The following is a 10,236-nucleotide window of genomic DNA, read 5'->3' on the forward strand; positions in this document are numbered from 1 at the left end:
TTTTATCAGGCAGGTCTGTGCTCTTAAATAGATAGGTTGGGAGTAAAGACTAATTGTAATTGCAGTCCTTTTCAGGACTAAGTTACATCAGTTCCTATCAGTTTTTGCCAGGCAGGTCTGTGCAAGTTTTTTTCACAGCATTTTGCTAAATCTAGCAAAGCAAATCCTTTTTGGCCTCTTGCAGTGTGTGTTAGTCAGTGGAGTAGCCTATCTGTGTTGCAAGCTACACCACCTGTGTATAGAATACCATAGAATACCAATATTTTTTACTGCACCTAGTGAAGTAAAACCTTTTGGGCATAGCATCATTCTATTAGTCCATCTATACTGACCTCCATCAGGTTGCAAATTCAATATAATTTTTTTCTGCATCTAGCTCTGAAAAAATATTTGGGCTTCTAGCAGTGTGTGGGACTTGGTCTATTAGTCCATCTATACTTCGCCGGGGCAATGTCACACACGTGCCTTGTATGGCTCACGTGTTGAACCTGGTTGTTCAGCAATTTTTAGCCCACTATCCCGGACTAGATGGCCTTCTGCAGAGGGCACGGTTGCTGTGTGCTCACTTCCTCCGTTCGCATCCCGCAGCTCAGCAACTTACATCTCTACAGAAGTCGTTGGGCCTGCCACTTCACCGGCTAAAATGCGATGTGCCTACCCGGTGGAATTCAACTCTGCACATGTTGCAGTGACTGTGACCATTTCCGGTGACTACCTCTTGAAGCTCATCAAGAGAATGCCAAGAGTGTGCAAAGCAGTCATCAAAGCAAAAGGTGGCTACTTTGAAGAACCTAGAATATAAGACATATTTTCAGTTGTTTCACACTTTTTTGTTAAGTATATAATTCCACATGTGTTAATTCATAGTTTTGATGCCTTCAGTGTGAATGTACAATTTTCATAGTCATGAAAATACAGAAAAATCTTTAAATGAGAAGGTGTGTCCAAACTTTTGGTCTGTACTGTATATAGAGCAGCATTTTTAGTGGCAAAATATTTTTTCATGCTTTATTTTGAAGTTTTTCTGCCAAAATCTAGTAGTAACGTGCCCCACCCTGGCCTGCATCTTGTAATGCCCCCCATCTTTGTCCCCATCTTGTCGTAATATTCCATACTGGGCCCCATATTGTCGTAATGTCACATGCCGGTCCCCATATTGTAGATATGTCCTCATCTTGTAGTAATGCCCCATCCTGGTCCCCATCTTGTTGTAATGTCCCCATCTTCTAGGAATGTCCCCCTCTTGTAGTTCTGACCCCAGCCTGGTCCCCATGTTTTAGGACTGTCACCAGCCTGGTCCCCATGTTTTAGGACTGTCCCCAGCCTGGTCCCCATGTTTTAGGACTGTCCCCAGCCTGGTCTCCATGTTTTAGGACTGTCCCCAGCCTGGTCTCCATGTTTTAGGACTGTCCCCAGCCTGGTCCCCACCTTTTTAGGACTGTCCCCAGCCTGGTCCCCACCTTTTTAGTACTGTCCCCAGCCTGGTACCCACCTTTTTAGGACTGTCCCCAGCCTGGTACCCACCTTTTTAGGACTGTCCCCAGCCTGGTCCCCATCTTGGAGGACTGTCCCCAGCCTGGTACCCACCTTGGAGGACTGTCCCTTATGCTGTTCTACACATACAAGAGAAAAAAAAAGATTCTTCTCACCTGTCCTCCGTTCCCTCGGCGTCTTTTCTGCACCTGTGGCCCGCAGGCACCATAGACCCCGATCCAGGAGCTGCCGGCAGCTGCGCTTCAGTTCAGTGTATTGCCGCGCAGAGACCGGCTCTCTGTACAGCAATACCAGTGGCAGCTGCCGGCCTATCAGAGGCCAGCAGCTGACATCTGCGCGTGTCAGTGACGTCATACACTGCTGCGCTGGGACGCAGATGTCAGCTGCTGGCCTCTGATAGGCCGGCGGCTGCCACTGGTATTGCTGTACAGAGAGCCGGTCTCTGCGCGGCAATACACTGAACTGAAGCGCAGCTGCCGGCAGCTTCTGGACCGGGCCGCCATCGGGGTCTATGGTGCCTGCGGGCTGCGTGTTTGAGACCCCTGCCTTACAGCAAGCCAACCATTTGCTTTGTGTGTAATACCAGGGTGAACCCAAGGTTATGGAATGATTTGTACTCACAGAACTATAATAAAACAATAGATTTGTCACTTAGTTGATTTTCTTATAGAATGATCAGACTCGCAGAATTGCAAGAAATCAGTTCTGCAGTTTTGTAGGAAAGACTTTGCCCATAAATCCAAAAGACTTTGCTAAAACATCTGAAAAGAATTCTGCCACCATCCCTTTCTTTTAGGAAGGATAATGGCCGTTCTCTTTCTTCCCTTTCAGAAGGCGTTTAATGTGTCCAGCGACTGCTCTGCACTTATACCGCTGGCAAACACCGCAATGAGGAGCGACGTCCAGGAAAGTCAGGCGCGCGGCTTACTACGTCTGGGGAGGCGCAAAGAAGCGCTGGAGAGCGCAGAACTGCTGGGAATGGAATTGGAGACATTATAGGAAAACATTATTTGTCCAACCTGAGAAGAAAAAGTTGCTTTATTATGTTTAAAAGTAAAAATGGATGAAACTTACTATTATGCTCTAGTTAAAAAAAAAGGTATGGAAAAGTTGTCATCTTTGCATTGGTCCAGGATCTCCTTCTGCCAGTGACACCTATGTGGGAATGGAGCTGCCAACACCTGGGACCAGCGCTGATATAGTGTTGTGGGAAAACGCTGCAAAGTCAGAATGCTTTAAAAAATAAGTGTTGTGTAGGGGGGGCATGTCCGGCAGCCATTGGGTGCGTATGTGTCCAAGGGGGCTCCGAGCTACACAGAGGGCTCATCCCGGCATGGAGGGCCATCAGTGTGACTCCTCTTGGTTACAAGAAGCTTATGGGCCCATTTTCAGATGAGTTTGGCTGTGCTCCATTAGCATGGCCTACGCGATGCTCAGAGTTGCGGCCTCACTTGAGCTGAGGTGGGAGACCAGAGGACCTTGTCTGCCATTGTCCTGTTACGAATGGGCCCCAGACTGTGAGACCCGACTCAGAAACACATGGCCCCTTAGCTGCGCTTCACTAATTGGTACTGTCCCTTACCACAAGATGGCGTAGTTGGCCCAGACCAAGGGTGCAGTTCTAGGTAGACATTGTTCCCCCTGATACCATCACCTATTTACCAGCGCTCAGAGGGAGAGCGAGAGGAGACTGAGGAACAGGGCACAGATACGCCCTCACAGACATTATCGGGCGCACTTACAGTCTGATGTCAGCCATACCAGTGCAAGTGGCAGTATCTCTCATTAGTCAGCACATGTAATATGCAGGTACTGTTATGTCTGACCTTATTCTGAGCATAGTACTCTGCTGCCCTCATGTGGTGAATGTGAAAACTGAAACATCTCTGCACATATAAATAAAAATGATTATTGTATCATAGCACCAACATATTCTGCAGCACTTTCCAATTAAGTAAGGACCTGTACAGACAATAAAAACAATACAATGTAACACATTTTATCCGTTACAGGAGGAGTGAGGGCCCTGCTCGCAAGCTTACAATTTATATACTGAACTCTCTCAGTATCTTAAGCTGTGCAAAGCCCCCCGCTCTCATTGTCTGATGCCGGTGAAATCTGCAGCATTAACTCTGGCTTTGTGGGGTCCGTCCTTTTCAGGCTCATTATAGCTCATTTGCTAATTCTACTTTGGCTACATGAATCCAGTTCTCTATGAATTTGTCTGTCACCCCTCCCCCATCAGATCCTCTTGTTTGTGTTTCTGGAGTAGATCATTAGTGATCCAGTCTCATTGGGAAACTGTGCGATCTCCTTTTCCGTTGGATTCTATCCTTCTCTTCCTGCCCCTCTTGGAGTTGTACGCCCCCGGTAGCACACCGGACCCTTACCTTATTCTGTGACAGAGACCACCTACTACACGGCTCATTAGAAGGGGAGATGTAGTGTCCGTCCTTTGCTCGGCTTCACCTGCATCCGGCTATTGCTAACCCGGGCTGTGGAGTCAGTAAGCCAAACCTCCGACTCCTCCATTTCCAGGCCTCCGGCTCCCTCATACACGGCTCATGTGTAAGTGATAAATTTACTGTAGCACAGATTCATCTCAGCTAAAAGTCTAGACCCTTAGATCAGGAATAGGACAGACATTTATAGGACATTTCATAACTTTACCAAATTCTTGTGAAAAAAATATTCCCCACAAACTACTGTACCCAATTTATTATATATTTTAGGAGTCTGAGTTGATCCATTTTATACGGACTCCACCAAAATGGGCTTCATCTCACAACAGAACAGCAGATAAGCTGCAACTTGTTAGGGTGCTTTCACCTTGCATTCTGTGTCCCCATCGGGGCATACTTCCGAAGTTCCCCAAATAACAGGGTCCAGGCGTATTCACTGACTGGACATAGTAGACTGGGTCTGGATGTCTGTCTCCGGGAGGCGTATACTGGACGTTCGCTCAGTTTGCATCATTGCAGTCTATGGCCCCTTTGGCACATACTCCTGGACCTTGTTTTGTGGGGGTATTTCAGACATATTCCCAAATATCCACGGCTCTTTTTAGGGAATGTACTGATCTCCACCTATGGCCGGGATAGTTTCTCGGCTCTGTACATTGCAGAGGGCATATCACATCCCTCCATCCCTTGCCCCTTGGGTCTGCACCTTACACCTTCATTGCAAAATTCTTCAACTGTAGGGACAGAGACTTTCTTCTTTGCTTGTCTCGAAAAGACCATATGTAGTTTGAGAATACTCGCTCAGTTCTGTCAAATTCCTGAAGGAACTCAACCTTATATACTCCATGTTCTCTCTGTCTCGCCTGAAGGTCATTGCTGACAACCAGTCTGACTTCTTTGAAATCCCACTGGAGGCGTTTTCACGTTATCGGTCTTCAGGTGGGCTTACTATTCAGTCTTTTGCACATATGCCTGGGGAGTTTCTATCCTAGTCATTCGCACCCTAAATTGTACCCTTTACAACATTGAAATTTATATAAAGAGGGTATGTGTGTATTCTTGTACTGTACGGAACTTGTGTGTCCTACTACCCATCTGGATATTTATATACCCCCTCCATTTATACCAGTCGTCATGCACAAAGCTGTTGCTTTCATGCTACTATATAGTTCCCCACTAGTAATCTGGCTCCAGTATTTTAACTGTACTCGTGGTATAAATAGGGAGCGGTCCCGGCTGTTGAGCCCTGACACTGATGTGGACTCCTCTGTAATATTGCAGTGTATGGGGACTGGGTCTGGTGCTCTTCCATCTCCTCGTCTAGGACACACTCCTGTTATCCTTTCACTCATGACTGCCTCTCCCACATAGAATAAGAAAGCACAGCAGCACTCTGTAAGGGCCAAGACATATGCAAACGCTAAGAAAATAAGATCTAAACTGCACTATTGCTAAATAAAATGTACTTAGAAAAAATCAAGGTTCTTAGCGCATAAATTGGCCAATTCATGTGTGCCCATCAACCACGGCAAGGTGACCTCCGCATGATGGGTAACTATTTTCCGAAACATGCCTCTCTTGGGCTATAAGCCTACAATTTTAAGTGGGCAGTTAGAAAGCAACACTAATTAAAAGCACCCTTGGGTTGATGGGTGGAGTGCAGAGTCAGAAAAGGAGGCAGTCAAAACCTCCATGGTAAACTGCAAGAAAACAAAAAACCTGACCACCACTTCTTGGCCCTTAGAGAGTGCTGCTGTTCTTTCTTATTTTATGTTATGCAGTCATTGCAACGTGCACCTGTTCACACTATATGGAGGTTGTTAGGGATCCGGGTGGTGGAACCTCTGTGCTGCGGTGCAAGGAGGGACCAGAGGGGCGTAACTAGGTATCAACTCGGACTGACCAAGGTCGCACGGAGGCTCAATCGACTCCGTGAACCAGGGAAGGATCGAGCAGAGGGACCAGGTGCTACTCTGGGCCAGTCCTTGTATGAGAGCAGGTGGCTCCCACGGGTCAGAAGGCAGGGACTGACCGGTACAGCAGATGAGCACAGCAGGCAGACTGACGGGTGATCCGGGTAGACGGACTGGCAGACACCACAGGTAACTGGCAGGAGCATACAGGTAGGCTGGCTGGTAGGCACGGCAGGTAACTGGTACGTTCTCCGGGTAGGCAGGCAAGCCTGGCCCATAGACAAACTGGCGGGTTTGGACCGTAGGCAGACCGTCGGGCTGGAGAGTGTATTTGGCTGGCGGACTGGACTGGTAGGCTGGCGGACTGGTAGTCAGGCTGGCGGACTGGTAGTCAGGCTGGTGGACTGGTAGTCAGGCTGGTGGACTGGTAGTCAGGCTGGCGGACTGGACAGGCTGGCGGACTGGACAGGTAGTCAGGCTGGCGGACTGGACAGGTAGTCAGGCTGGCGGACTGGACTGGTAGTCAGGCTGGCCGACTGGACTGGTAGTCAGGCTGGCCGACTAGACTGGTAGTCAGGCTGGCGGACTGGACTGGTAGTCAGGCTGGCGCACTGGACTTGTAGTCAGGCTGGCGGACTAGACTGGTAGTCAGGCTAGCAGCGGGACCTGAGGGCTGAAGCAGAGTTTAGAACACAGAGCTACAATCTTGCACGGGCACCTCCATTTTGGAGGAGGTGCCTTTTTATATGAGAAGTCCTCTGGCCACTGGCCGGGGACTCTTTAGGACGGCGCGCGCGCCCTAAGCACAGTGCCCGGGAAGCTGCGCGTGCCAGCAGTAGCAGGAGAGCTGGAAGACGCCGGGATCACGGCGGTAAGAGGGACGGCGTCTCTGCCTGTCAGGGGGCAGAGACGCCGATGCTACAGTACCCCCCCCCCCTTTATGCCCCCTCTTTTTTAAAAAACCAAGCAATGTGAACTGAGGTCTAAGATGGTAGACATGCAAGAAATAGGAGCATGTTCACACTAGCAAAAAGAAACAAAACCTACAAAAGACAAAAATATATCTCATACCCTACCATCATTATATATAAATGTAAAGCAAAGTTGCATAATAAATATAGGGTACTTAGTGAACTATTTTTGATCAAAAAAAGTATACAAGCCGTCCCACCAGCGGCAAGGTGACCCTAAATTGGGACGGTACCTATACTGCCTATATTAAAAACCTTACTGTATATCAAAGTTGAAGTAATGCATATAAAAGGGTAGACAAATAGGACCGGGTCCCAACTCCAGACCACCCAGGCCCGTGGTAAGCTACATATATACCAGTCAGCTCAACAAAGGGGATGCCACACCCTTAAATTGCACAGAATGCAAACAAGACAAAAAACCAAGCAATGTGAACTGAGGTCTAAGATGGTAGACATGCAAGAAATAGGAGCATGTTCACACTAGCAAAAAGAAACAAAACCTACAAAAGACAAAAGACAAAAATATATCTCATACCCTACCATCATTATATATAAATGTAAAGCAAAGTTGCATAATAAATATAGGGTACTTAGTGAACTATTTTTGATCAAAAAAAGTATACAAGCCGTCCCACCAGCGGCAAGGTGACCCTAAATTGGGACGGTACCTATACTGCCTATATTAAAAACCTTACTGTATATCGAAGTTGAAGTAATGCATATAAAAGGGTAGACAAATAGGACCGGGTCCCAACTCCAGCCCACCCAGGCCCGTGGTAAGCTACATATATACCAGTCAGCTCAACAAAGGGGATGCCACACCCTTAAATTGCACAGAATGCAAACAAGACAAAAAACCAAGCAATGTGAACTGAGGTCTAAGATGGTAGACATGCAAGAAATAGGAGCATGTTCACACTAGCAAAAAGAAACAAAACCTACAAAAGACAAAAATATATCTCATACCCTACCATCATTATATATAAATGTAAAGCAAAGTTGCATAATAAATATAGGGTACTTAGTGAACTATTTTTGATCAAAAAAAGTATACAAGCCGTCCCACCAGCGGCAAGGTGACCCTAAATTGGGACGGTACCTATACTGCCTATATTAAAAACCTTACTGTATATCAAAGTTGAAGTAATGCATATAAAAGGGTAGACAAATAGGACCGGGTCCCAACTCCAGACCACCCAGGCCCGTGGTAAGCTACATATATACCAGTCAGCTCAACAAAGGGGATGCCACACCCTTAAATTGCACAGAATGCAAACAAGACAAAAAACCAAGCAATGTGAACTGAGGTCTAAGATGGTAGACATGCAAGAAATAGGAGCATGTTCACACTAGCAAAAAGAAACAAAACCGACAAAAGACAAAAATATATCTCATACCCTACCATCATTATATATAAATGTAAAGCAAAGTTGCATAATAAATATAGGGTACTTAGTGAACTATTTTTGATCAAAAAAAGTATACAAGCCGTCCCACCAGCGGCAAGGTGACCCTAAATTGGGACGGTACCTATACTGCCTATATTAAAAACCTTACTGTATATCAAAGTTGAAGTAATGCATATAAAAGGGTAGACAAATAGGACCGGGTCCCAACTCCAGACCACCCAGGCCCGTGGTAAGCTACATATATACCAGTCAGCTCAACAAAGGGGATGCCACACCCTTAAATTGCACAGAATGCAAACAAGACAAAAAACCAAGCAATATGAACTGAGGTCTAAGATGGTAGATTTATTTAAGGGTGTGGCATCCCCTTTGTTGAGCTGACTGGTATATATGTAGCTTACCACGGGCCTGGGTGGTCTGGAGTTGGGACCCGGTCCTATTTGTCTACCCTTTTATATGCATTACTTCAACTTTGATATACAGTAAGGTTTTTAATATAGACAGTATAGGTACCGTCCCAATTTAGGGTCACCTTGCCGCTGGTGGGACGGCTTGTATACTTTTTTTGATCAAAAATAGTTCACTAAGTACCCTATATTTATTATGCAACTTTGCTTTACATTTATATACAATGATGGTAGGGTATGAGATATATTTTTGTCTTTTGTAGGTTTTGCTTTTTTTTTGCTAGTGTGAACATGCTCCTATTTCTTGCATGTCTACCATCTTAGACCTCAGTTCACATTGCTTGGTTTTTTGTCTTGTTTGCATTCTGTGCAATTTAAGGGTGTGGCATCCCCTTTGTTGAGCTGATTAGTATATATGTAGCTTACCACGGGCCTGGGTGGTCTGGAGTTGGGACCCGGTCCTATTTGTCTGCCCTTTTATATGCATTACTTCAACTTTGATATACAGTAAGGTTTTTAATATAGACAGTATAGGTACCGTCCCAATTTAGGGTCACCTTGCCGCTGGTGGGACGGCTTGTATACTTTTTTTGATCAAAAATAGTTCACTAAGTACCCTATATTTATTATGCAACTTTGCTTTACATTTATATACAATGATGGTAGGGTATGAGATATATTTTTGTCTTTTGTAGGTTTTGCTTTTTTTTGCTAGTGTGAACATGCTCCTATTTCTTGCATGTCTACCATCTTAGACCTCAGTTCACATTGCTTGGTTTTTTGTCTTGTTTGCATTCTGTGCAATTTAAGGGTGTGGCATCCCCTTTGTTGAGCTGATTAGTATATATGTAGCTTACCACGGGCCTGGGTGGTCTGGAGTTTTGACCCGGTCCTATTTGTCTGCCCTTTTATATGCATTACTTCAACTTTGATATACAGTAAGGTTTTTAATATAGACAGTATAGGTACCGTCCCAATTTAGGGTCACCTTGCCGCTGGTGGGACGGCTTGTATACTTTTTTTGATCAAAAATAGTTCACTAAGTACCCTATATTTATTATGCAACTTTGCTTTACATTTACATACAATGATGGTAGGGTATGAGATATATTTTTGTCTTTTGTAGGTTTTGCTTTTTTTTTGCTAGTGTGAACATGCTCCTATTTCTTGCATGTCTACCATCTTAGACCTCAGTTCACATTGCTTGGTTTTTTGTCTTGTTTCCAAACAATTTTAAGCGGAGATGTAGCCTGCTTTATATACCAATTTTGAGTTTATCAGGTCTGTGTACCCCTTTTGTGGAGAAAAATATCTGCACCAAAAAATTTATTTCACTAGAGTATAACTATTGTAATGGAGACCAAAACCTCTTCAAATACAGCCAACCCAGCACATCGAGATCCAATCAGGAGTGTTCACATTTCCCTAAATTAGGGCCTAAAACCTCCGAAGTGGCATCAATTTCACTACAGTAGAAATTGTAGAATTAGGAAGGACACCTCTTCCCCTCCAGCCAACCCAGTAGATGGAAATCTAATCAGGATTCCCACATTTCCAAAAATTAGGGCCTAAAACCT

The sequence above is a fragment of the Phyllobates terribilis genome, unplaced genomic scaffold (genome assembly GCF_046119375.1).
Source record: "Phyllobates terribilis strain yellow unplaced genomic scaffold, ASM4611937v1 Scaffold_34__1_contigs__length_13252353, whole genome shotgun sequence".
NCBI lineage: Eukaryota > Metazoa > Chordata > Amphibia > Anura > Dendrobatidae > Phyllobates > Phyllobates terribilis.